Genomic DNA, 12,899 nt, shown 5'->3' with positions numbered 1-12,899 from the left:
GATGCATCTCTGATGGTTGTTAATGCTAGGAGCATTAATATTAAAGTTTTTTATTGGAAATTTTGCTAAGTTCCCACAAGACTGATGTTGTTATTATTTATGAAACATGGTTAAAGAACAATGACTGTAAACCAATTCTGTCAGGGTATAAAATGTTTTACTGTAACTGTCTAACAAAAAATCAGGTGGAGGTGTTATTATTGAGATTAAAGATAGTTATAACACCTGTGATTATTACATGTCAAGTGATAACACCAGCACCACAGACTGTGTAACTGTGACAGTAAAGAAAAACCCTAGAACACATAATTGTTGGAGCGTATAGAAAACCACCAAAGTCAAGTGCTGATGAACTAGAGGAAGTCATAGATTTTTTGCATGGAACACAGGAGGAAAGAATAATAGTGGCTGGGGACTTAACTTTACCAGAAACAGACTGAAATAATACTGACTCAACAGCATTAGTAAGGAAATTATTCACAATGTGTGTTCAGGAAGAACAGATTATGAAAAAAAAACTTTCAGGGAATGGAACATACTAGAAATTGTTTGTGTTCCTAAAGAAATTACTGTCATTTCATGTGAAGTTTTACCACCCTTGATGTGCCGTGACCATGGGGTTGTAAAGCTTAATTTGTTGCTAGGTAATTCTGCCAAAGTGAAATCTAAACCAATGCACACAAGGTTAGTAACAGAATATATGGAAGCAAATAGTCACTATGTAAAACTAATTGGAGTGATGTGTTCAGTGGAAAAATTGTAGTAGGAATGTGAAAAGTTTTGAAAGAGAAATTGTTTGAATGTAAAAAATAAAAAAATGTTTGACATCAGAATATAAGCATACAATATCAGGAGGATATACTTCCATAAGAACAAGATACTTGATTAAGGTGAGAGCCCAAATTGTAAGAAATGGAAAAGAGATCAAACAACAAAACAAGCTGGACAGACAAATTAAGCACAGTGTGAGACAAGATGAAGAAAAAAAACTGAAGAAATTTTATATAAAGATATTGAGCAGAATAGGAAACCATTTTATAGATATATAAGATGTGGAAGGAGTAAAGACACACAAATTGATAAACTGTGTGTAGATTCTAAAATTTATTCTCAGACACAACTGATTATAGATATATTTATATAAAACTCATGCAAAGCAGTTTGATTCACCAAAGGGGGTAATGAGTTGTCCTAGTGACATCCAGGTAACCTTAGATATTGAAATCAAATTAGATTATATTGAAGAAGAACTAAAAATTGGGTCCACAAAAAGCTCAGGGAGGAGACAGAATCAATAATAATGACCTAAGAATACTTCAGCAAGAGCATACAGTACCATTATATTAGGTCATATAACTATGAGGAGATTCCTCAAGATTGCAGACATGCACTTATTAAACCTGTCTTTAAGGGAAAGGGGAGTAGGACAAACGCAGAATCATGTAGACCCTTAGATCTACTTTCATGTTGTGAAAAATAATGGAGAAGGTAATATTAGTTAAGTTATTGTCAGAATTGGCAAGGTTGTGACTTGAAACCATATACCAGCATGCATATGTGGAAAATATACAACCTGCAGCATATTGTTCTATAACAATATAATTACAGTTATGAAAGAAAATTTATGCTGTGATGTAATTTATATAGATTTAATTTCAGCGTTTGACACGGTGATACACAAACACTGCTCAATAAATTATAACTAGGTATTGATGTAATCTTGATAAGATGGATAGCTGCATGGCTTACATATCTGACATAGCAACTATCATACAGCAATTCGACTTAAAGTACAAATGATCTTATCCACAAGGACTCTTTCACTGTTAATAAGGAATTACAGCCCTATCAGATAGCATAGCTTGTCCTAGGCCTATATTTGTTTAGACTGTATCTTTCAGATCTATCTTTTTCATTTGAGGTGTTCTAAAGTCTGTTTGCAGATGACTTGAATTTGGATAAACTGACTACATGTGTTACACATGGGGTATGCATGCAAAAGAACTTGACTAAATTAACCATTTGGGCACAGGAGGGGACTAATATGCTTATAAATACATCAAAAACAGCATATGAGGTTTGGGAGGCATAAATTGAAAGGTGAATATTTAATACTGCACACAGTGATTGAAATTGTAGATTCATTTAAGGACTTGGATATACAGTATATCTAGCTTTGAGTTTTTCTAATCACATCAACCAATACATTCTCAATTCATAGATTGTTGCTAGCCTAATAAACCAAGGGGTCCTTTCTAAGCCTAGCCAGGTTTTGCTGAAAGAATAATGATTTCCTGTATCCAAATAGGACATTGAGGGTCAGACATTTATAAGCTACCTCTGTCTGTAAGGGACATGTTTGCCAGACCCGGTGTAAATCTCCTATTCCCCATCCACTGATCTAGGATGTGCTTGAATTGGGTAATAGTCAAACTCAGCTCCACATGGATGGGAAGCCTTTTCCATAGGAGGGGCAGTCTCTGGGACACATATCTGTCTCTCTAGCATATTCTATGTAAGTCACAGAAAAAAAATTCAGGTTCCTAGACCTTGTATTTCCGGTACACTTTGACTTATGAATATGTAGGTGATTCATTAGCAAGGGGTTTGTGCATGCCTTGTAAGCCAGGCATAGATCACCCTCAGCATTCTATAGGAGACTGGGTAGAAGGAAAGGGGGTTAAGGTGCTCTGCATAAAGCAGGTTTGTTATGCCTTGTTTTCTTTTTGTAAGGAACCTCTGAGGTCACTCTAGTTGCTGCATATGCCTGGTCAAGTATATACCAAAGGGACCATTGTACTCTATCATTAGTCTGATAAGGGTGGAGTACAGTGGGATAATGGCCTCTTTGGACCTAGATGCCATGCCCTCACTTGTAAGTTGTGCAACATAAAAGGATTTTCTCACTGCTGTGGCCACATGGTTGTCAAAGGTATGACTACTGCCTACGTGCATACGCACTTCCCTGACCACTAGTCAGTTCATATGACTGTATTATCTACAAGGTAATTAGCTGGGATGCTTGACTTCCCAAAGGGTAAAACTATACATTGGCTTTGGCACAATTTGTCAGTCAGAGATAGACCTTCTTGAAGAATGCTAGTGTTTGCAGGGGAGTTGAGGATAGCCCCCAACTTGCAACCATCTTCAAATTTATTAACCTTCAGTATTTGTTTATATTTCAGAAAAATAGATACCAAAAAGGAGCGGGCCTCTTGCTGGAGTTGGCCTCATCTCTTTTGACCTTCTAGGTTCTATCAGTGAGTCAGCTGGCTCTCCAGCAGGTGATAAAAGGGTCTATACCTAAATTAGTGAGCTTGTCTGTAATGCCTGAGTGAGGTATTATATCAAAGGCCTTTGTGAGGTTCAAGTTAAGCTGTGTGCATAGTCATACCTCCATCCAATGCTTTGGTGGCTTTCTCCAAAAAGTCCGCCAGACTTAATAGGCATGACCTTCCTTTAACAAAGCCAAACTGTGATGGGTCCAGTGTTTGCAGGTTACCTATGTCCTCATTTATCATGTCCATGCTGATTCTTTCCATGGCCTTCCATATGAGGCTGGTAAGACCCATGGGCCTGTAGTTACCTGTATCAGTGGCTGGACCTCCTTTATGCAGGGGAATGACTGTAGCAATCTTCCATTCCTTGAGCACAAAACCTGACTGAAGGCTCCCATTGAAAAGTGATTCAAGTTGTCCAGACAGATCATGTTTCATGCTATTTATTAAAAATCCTAGGATGTTATCGGGGCCCAATGCATACTCTCAACCTCTTAGAGCAAAAAATCTGGACAAAGCTTAAAATGATGGCAGAACAAATAGGGACAGATTTTAAATATTGCTCTTACCAGTTTAGAAAGTTGATGGAATAGTGGGTTTTGCATTAGCATGAATTTTCTGAAGGATGTGGAGTCTTAAACATAAATGTTTGTCATTATTTAATGCTTCAGTCCTCAGCTATTTGCCAGAAACGTACAGCTTTTAGGAAGAACAACCAAAAACATGAGGCAAAAATCTTGACATTACGCAAAAATCTGTACAGTTGAGAGGTATGGCCCAATGCAGTGTTTTTGGCTTTGGAAAGTACATTGATGACCTTTTCCTTAGTAATGGCTGTGGGGTTGTGGTATGCTGCATTTCCTTTGGACTATCAGGGGGAGTGGGGCAGAAATTTGAGCTGAACCTGTCAGCCAAAATGTTGCCAATGGCCTCCAGTTCAGTGTGGATGATGCCATTTACAATAGGTTCTGCACATTGTTGTGTAGTTCTCCTGAGGTTATGGACATAGCTTTTGAAGGCTTTGTGGTTGCCCTTCTCCTGTGAAGCTATTTTTTCTTCAAATTTAGACTTTGAGACATTATTTGACCCTCTTACCTGCTGTTTATATTGGTTAGGGGGCTTTTAGTATGTATGGCTTTGTTTCTCCCATGCTTGACCAATATTTTTTTCTTTTGTTGTATAACCGATTGATATTGTGATTCCACCAGGGTGGCTTATCTTTTGAGTTTGCCTTATTCTTAATATGAGTGGGCACAGCTCACTCTATACAGCTATCAATATGGCTGTACATAGAGTTTGTAAATAGCTCGGCATATGCTATGGTGTTGGTTTGGAGCTGCTTGAAATTTAGCCAAGGTGTTGCTTAGTAGAAAGAGGTTAACCTCGGAATAGTTCCTAAAGGTTTTTGGTTTCTCTGGATCCTTGGATTTAATTTTTATTTCAAGTAATACTGCATTATGGTCCCATCTGATGAGTGAAGACATTACATTGGGTGAGGAACATGGCCGCCCCCCATACAGTCATAAGTTCAAAGTCAAGGATGTTTGCACCCCTGGTAGGAGAAAGGAGAAACTGTTCCAGAATGTTGGTATTAACAAAATTTAACAATCACTAGTTATAGAACTATAGGTTGTATAAAAAGATTTATAAAGTCTAGAAATCAGAAATGATGCCATCATTGTTTGTTAGTTACATTAGACCCAAACCTGAGAATGGAATAGCTATATGGAAACCTTGTCAGAAAACAAGCATGAGTAAACTGGAAAGAGTACAGTGGAAAAAGACCAAGGACATCCATTGATTCTGAAAGTTAGATTATTATGAAAGACTAAAATATCTGAACTTGCACAGTGTCTCTTACAGATATTTAAGAGGAGACCTTATTCAGGTGTATAGGGCATTTAGAGATAACTACCTCTGGGAATATTTGGGGTTATCAAAAAGTAGTAGAGAATCATCAGACAATCTATGTAGAAGATTCTATAGGAATGAAAAGTGTACTAATTGATTCTCTGAGTGAGTATTTAACACATGAAATAGACTACCAAATTACATTAAAGCAGGCACTAGTTAAGATATTTTTAAGAACAGCTTGAACACTTACTATGGGAACAATTGTTCTGGCATATTGGCAGGCTAGAAGAGCATTAATGCCCATGTTTGAAATATTTGTATGTATGCATGTATATATCCAGAATGCCTTGTCTGTGGTATCATGCAAATCATGGACTACCAGGGTGCCTGTAGTATTGCATTTGACTCCTGGGTCTTGTAACACGTCTTGTCTTCATCACTAATTAGCTTATCTGCTATATGTCTGATCTTGTCCATAAGTTCACACTGAAAATATAACATTTGTTTCAGGTAGTTCAGTGCCCTTATGGAGAGAAGGAAGCATGCCTAAAACTGCATCTCTAGCATGTCCAGAGTTTTGACTTCTGATCAAAAGAATGAATGACTTGAACCTCAGGAATCACATTCTTCCATCAGAAACAATCTGGTTAGTTAGACTATGGGCTCAGATACAACGTGATAGGCACTGGAGCAACAGGATATACAATCAACCTTCTTTGAAATGTATGCAATGGGACTGAGATGTTCCCTTTCAGTTTTCTAAGATTCTTAAAAGTGTCAACCACCAGAACTGCCACTCTAAGATGCACTGTTCTGTCAATATACAAGCTTGCTGCAACCTATGTTAAGGAGAAGAAGAAACAGGCTATGAGATTCAAAAACATAGTGAGTGCAGTGGTGACAGGCCAACTGCTGTTTACCTATCAGGTGCTACAAGCCCCAAAGCTAATTAAGGATTAATATTGTGGAAAAGTATTGTGAACCTAGCAATTCAACAAATATCCCACTTGCAGTCAGGACAGAGACTAAAATGAGCACATACAAAGCAAGAAACTGTAAAAAGGCAGCTATCATCTTAAAAGGGCCTGTTATAAGGTGTACCTTAGCTATCTTTTACCAAAGTAAGGGTGTAATGGAAGTATATAGGAAAGTTATGAAAAAGAGAGATGCAAGGAGAGGGAAACACATAAGGAGAAATGCAAAGAAATGAACATGGCGGTGGTAGGAAAGGTAGGATAAAATTTTTTTTGACAGGTGCCTATTTTATATGGATAAAGACAAGGCAAGTTGAGAAATGAAGTAAGGAAAAGTGTAGGAAGGTGAGAAGGTTAGAGTAGGTAGCAGGGGCAGACAAAAAAACAAGAAAACAGGCAAGACTGACAGAGAAGGTACTTCTACACTGAGGGAGGAGGAGTATGATGGAACTGGAGTCATTTGTTAAACCGAGGAAAGACAAAGGTGACTGGGAGGATTGGACAATAACCAAGGATGGGCATAGACACAGAAAAAAGACAGTGCTATGACTCTCTCCATGTTGGACCCAGTGGGAGATCACACCCCACCTTGGCACCTTGGCCATCCTCAAGTCTAGGCTCTGGCTGTGAAGGAAAAGCCAGTGTCGGGCAGGGACATGACTCTACAAAATCTTATACACACTGCTTAATATGGAATATAACTCTGTACTAGAAGATGTACAATATTAGTGGCCTTTTCTAGCATTTTGTAGCATGTTGTTAGTATTCTTTCTACCTTTTTGATATATTGTAAGTGTTTAAATACTATGTTCATCCTTAAACTCTGTTACTTTTATCACTTTTGTTAATTCTGCTATTTTTGGAGCTTTTCTTCTCAGGCCTCTGCTGAAAAGGGATAACTTGCCCGGTTAACAAATGTCAAATAAATAAATAAAAATAAAGGTACCACCTAATCAGCAGCATGTGTGGTCATAGTTATCAGAATGAAGCTGCTTAATATTTTAAATACATAGCTGAGTGGTAAGCAATTAGACTGTGACACCAACAAATGCACACCTCTCAATCTGTTAGCATTAGAGTTCTTAACAAAGCCTAAAATAATGAAGAGACAAAGGCTCAAAAATAAGGAGAGATTTTAAATATTGCTCTTATAGGTTCATAGGTTCATAGGTTCATAGGTTCATACTAGGCTATCTGCCCAAGGGCATTTATAAGCCTAGCCCATAGTTATGTGGCTTTCGCCACCCCTTTAGTTTGAATAAAAACTATGCCTATCATTTTTCTGTGCCTCTGTCAAGCAGTGACACTGAAGTAATCCCTGGGGTATATCTGCGATCTCCCATCCATTGGTCAAGATTCATCTTGAACAAGGCCAGCAAGGTGCTCTGCCTCACATGTACCAGGATTTTGTTCCACAGCATAGGGAGTCTCTGGGTGATGAATCTGTCCCTCCAGCACGTTCTATTTATAACCGTGTCAAGGTTTAAGTCTCCCACCCTTGTGGTTCTGAGGGATCTAGATTTTTTGAGGTGAAGCATATTCATCAAATCTGGGTTTGACATGGCCTTATATGTCAGGCACAGGTCACCTCTGAGCAAGCGGTATGAGACTGAATAGAGCTGGAGTTCTTTCAGTCGGGCAGCATAAGACATATTTTTGAGACCCTTTATCCTTTTGGTGAGGAACTTTTGGGGCCTTTCAAGCTGCAGCAGGTGTCTGGTCAGATACATTCCGAAGGGCATTGTACTCAATCATAGGTCTAATGAGTGATGAGTACAGGGGGACGATGACCTCCCTTGATATAGATGTGAATCCCTTCATGATCAGGTGGGCGATATAGAAGGTTTTCCTAACTACTTTAGCAACATGAGTGTCAAACAAAAGGCTACTGTCAACTTGGGTCCCCAGATCCCTGATGACTTTTTCTGTGCTCAGTGGATTGCCACCTATATGGTAGCTAGGAGTAACCTTGTTTTTCCCAAAGGGTATGACTATGCATTTTGGCTAACTCCAGGACATGGCTCTGGCACCAGTTATCCGTTTCTGTGAGGCCCTTCTGGAGGATATCTGTGTCAGATGTGTTTTCGACTATGGCTACCAGTTTGCAGTCATCTGCAAACTTTGTCAGCCATAACCCTCCTGTGTTTGCTTGTACTTCAGAAAAGTAGATGCCGAACAAGAGTGGACCCAGGACTGAGCCCTGTGGGACACCACTTGTGACAGGCTTTGAGTCTGACATGGCTCCAGCAACTCTGACCCTGTGGGTTCTGTCACTTAGCCAGTTTGCAACCCATCTTGTGATGTATGGGTTTACATTCAAGCTGATGAGTTTTTCGATGATACCTGAGTGGGGTATTGTGTCGAAGGCCTTTGCCAGGTCGAGGTAGGCTGTATGGACTGCCTTTCCCTCATCAATGGCCTTGGTGACTGTCTTTGTGTTAGCATGCATTTTCTGAAGGATATGAAGTCTGAAACTCAAATGTATGTCATTATTTAGTGACTTCAATCCTCAACAATTTGCCAGAAAGCCACAACATTTATGTGGAACAGACCAAACATAAGCTGCAAAAATCTAGACATTGTGAGAAAATCTGGACATTTGAAGAGTATGGACAAATATTCAGCTGCATATCATATAATATAAAATAGATGTATTCTTCTGTACTTGGAAAGCATTCTAGCTTCCCTTTGTATTGATGTTGATTCTTAACTATGTCCTGAAGAGCTCTGAGAGAAGGAGAAAGACATCAGTACAATGCAATCCAAACTGGGAGGGTTATAATTTAGGCACAGCCACTGCTGGCTCATCTGAGACCCATTGTTATTCCCAACTCTTGGAGTTGAAGAACATAAAAAAGGTGCATTCTCTGATCTGGCTAGTGCTTTACACCTGAGGAACAAACAAGTAGGCAAGTCGGGTTGACTTTCCTCAAGTGCAAAAAAATGTCTTTATGAGGGCCTTGCTGAAGTTTGAATACTGAAATGCTTCAATGCTGACAGCTAATGCATTATTTATTTATTTATTTATTGACATTTGATTACTGGGAAAGTCTAACAGGGTAGAAGCCCATTTACAGAAGTGGCTTGGGGAGAAAAGCTCTAAATTATTATAAAACATTTTAAGAATAATGATTTTACAATCTTCAAAAATAAAACAAAAACATTTGCAGTTTAAATAATTATAACAAATTAGACATACTATAAAACATTGGTTACATTTTCTGAATTCAGTAGTGCACTACCTCCCAAATGGCCATCTAGCAGTGCACTACCTCCCAAATGGCCATCTCCCAGTCTTTCCCCCCTGACATCTTGCACCCAGAGCAGCTTGTCCCTTTTCCTCATCCTCGCTATGCTGCTGAATTTAGGTGAAAAGAAAGAAAAAATGATAATATGCTTATAATATGTTTATAGAGCTCTCACTCTTACCTTTTCTTCCATTCACTGTGGCGATGTCTGCACTATTCGCCAGTTTATGCAATGCCAGTGACCTCGGTCACTGCCCTAGCAAGACAGTGCCAGGCATACACCTTATACTGGGGGCCCTGAAACAAGTCCTGCAGTAAATGATCCCTGTTGTCTCTATTAAGGAAATGACAAAAGATGCTAGTCTTCTGTGATCACTACCAAAAAGCCAGCAACTACCAGAGTCTTCAGAAGCTATCGCCATTCATCAAGTCTTATAGCAGAGAATCATGGCTGCCCATTAATCATTGCAGGATTTGTGATGCAGCATAAAACAACTCAGAAGCACAATCAGTGGCAAGGTTGATAATGGATCATGCCACATTTGGACTTGTGCAATACAGGTGTAGACATGTGAAATATGGCAAACTATGGCTGCATGGCATATAATGCGACTACTGATATACTGCTTTTGCTGTTGGGCGAACCCCATGCTTCACATAATGAAGCTGGAAGTTACATGGAACCTCCTTACAATATTCACATATCCATGCATGCAGCAGGCACGTGTGCAAGCATGTGCACAATGACATGTAGAACACTGCATGAAGGTCTGCTAATGGGCATAACATGTACATTGACCAATTCAAAGACATTCGCAAGCTGAGACCTCATTTGCATAATTTTCATGCCAAGGGGCCCAAATATGTACAATGTAAATGTTCACAGTTGCAGAAAGCCTTAGTGTGTTATGGAAAATGCTGTAGAGCTCCAGGAGCAAAACAAGCTTCACCTGGTTTTGATAAAGAATACTGTGGAAAGATAAATGTGAACTTGCTTAAAGTATTTGCAGCTTTTCAAGCTAGTAATAGTTCCAGGTACATGTACATTACTATTTATAATTGCACATGCATGCAATGGGAATATATGCAGTGGCTGATAAGTGTGTAAGCAAGGGGAAAGAGAAGGAAGACAGGCACAGAAAGTGGTGTACACAAGAGAAATCAAGTTAAATGGGAGGAACACCCTATACCATTTGAGAACTACAGTTCATAAAGAAAGCAGGCCTGCCTTGTGACAGGACAGGATAGAACATATAGCTTTATAGGTGTATAGTATAGGTGTAAGTCACATATTACTGGAAATGCCATTAACATGGAACTGCCACACTCCTTTGTCTGCTGTGGATTTGGGAGGGTCAATGTTTGTACTGATGATTGCAAAACTGTAATTGCTGGAAAGTTATGAGTGTTCCCTTATGTGTATGATTAACACTCACAGTGATGTCTATAGAAAGGGAGGTATACAATAAGACAGTGAGTTGACAAGGACAGCTGTTATTGCCATGGTAGCATGACTTTTCCTATACATGCAACAACATACCTGACAAAGAGAAATGAGAGAAGACCAGAGTCTCTGCTGACAAGAAAACTAGAGGCAGCAAATTCTCAGATGCAGAAAATGAGATAGTTCTACAGGCCCTCCTTCTCCATGGCTCTTTGTGCATGATGGTGTCTACTGAACCTATCGTGAATGTGCTTGACAGGACCTTGTGGTTGGCATTATTGCTACTGGTGGGCAGAACTGCTATTATAAGCAGGTCAGGCATACAACCATCGATATTACTCTAGCCACTGAAAAAATGGGCTTCCTGCCTTGTAAAGGATTGTCAGGTGATGGAAGGGAAGCCATCAGTTGAACCACCTTTGACAAAGATAAAGGGTTTCTAACCTGTCTTAGAGGAGGATCAGACTCCTCACAGTCCCCTGGTGTGGAGCTGAGCTACAACATGCCCCTAGAGTATCCACTGGATATGACAAAGTAGGTATTACCATACCTGTATTACACTATGATTACTTTCCATTGCTCCCTTAATCACTGCACATCTCACTAATATAATGTGCTTCAGGTGCTACAGAAACATCAGGAGTATGACCACCATGGGCACCTACACAAGGTAAGGTATTATCCAGTGCTGTTGATAAGCACCGTAGCAATAAATTAACATTGGGAGTAAGATAATCATGATGGGTTATACTTATAATGGACTTTGTGCTTTGCTGTTTTCACAGGTGACTATCTCTCTGGCATCACCACTGTGGATCATGCATTGCATGATATCAGAGAAGCATCTGGCTGTGATGATGATGGTAGTGATCAGCTGGCATAGTCAAGGAGAACAGCATCTGTGCTGGACACAGGGAGAGGGCTGACTGAATCCCCTACCCAGGCCATGGACACAGCCTCTGTGCATGTAGACATTTAAGTCACTTAAGTGACACACATACAACACAGGGAGACCAGGTTACTGCAGACACTCGCAGTCAGGGCAGTGTGACACCTTTTATGGGCTAGTCATCACAAGCCCTTTAGGGTGGAGGATTGATTTCATTGTTATGCATACGGGTGCATGTCAGAGGCATGAGTACTGTCCTCCCACTGAATTAGCTGTGTCAGTGAGTGCAACTCAACTTATATGGAGGACCATTGCAGAGTCAAAGGCTAGTATCATCAGAACCTTTTCAGAGTTGATACCTATAATGCACGGTGTGCAAGACTACTGCTGTGAGTGCATGCCCTGTATATATGACAGTTTTTATACAGTCACATATTAGCACAAGCAATGTCCTTCCAGGCACACATGCAGCATAACAGACATTGTCCAGACATCGGATCTACCTCTGCCTCCTTGGTTGATGGCCATTGTAGGTATGGTCAGCCAATGTCATGCAGCACCAGCACTTCTGCAGTAACATTGATTGCACAAGTAACTGTGGTCAGGAGTAGGAATCCCTCATGTTGTGCCAATCACAGCACTGGCTCATCTGGTAATAGACAACAGTCACAATCACATAGCATACATAATTGTAGCCAGGGCAATGGTACAATCTATACAACTCCTAATAGAGGCAAGTCTCATGGATGGGGTCACATACAAAATGCTCATCCATTCACCATGTATGGCCTGGTCCTGTCCACTAGATCAAGCTACAGTGCTGCTACTACAACTGAGACTGTGTCCTAGCACAGATAGACACAAACTCAAACACCACTACAGCCCTCCCATAACTGCACACATTCAAACCTCCAGTACTATTACCCCATCATATGACATTCCTCAATAATCTCCTGCAACCCCACATCTTGCACCCACCGCAGAAAGAAAAGTTTCATTTCTACAGCATTAGCACATGTCCCTGTGGAAGACATTGCACACTTGTGCTCCCTCCCCACCAATGGAAATCATGATAACTGTTCCCTGCCCTTTGTACATTGTTACTTGGTTTGCCATTGTCTGATAAACACTGTAGTCAGCCTATGCATGGGTAAGCACAGTCTAGTGTTGGCTTTGCATTCATCAATTTTACTGTAGTGTATATGCTGTGCT

Source organism: Protopterus annectens, chromosome 1.part0, assembly GCF_019279795.1.
Source record: "Protopterus annectens isolate FY-2018-M chromosome 1.part0, PAN1.0, whole genome shotgun sequence".
NCBI classification, from domain to species: domain Eukaryota; kingdom Metazoa; phylum Chordata; order Ceratodontiformes; family Protopteridae; genus Protopterus; species Protopterus annectens.
Note: the sequence above shows the minus strand (reverse complement) of the source record.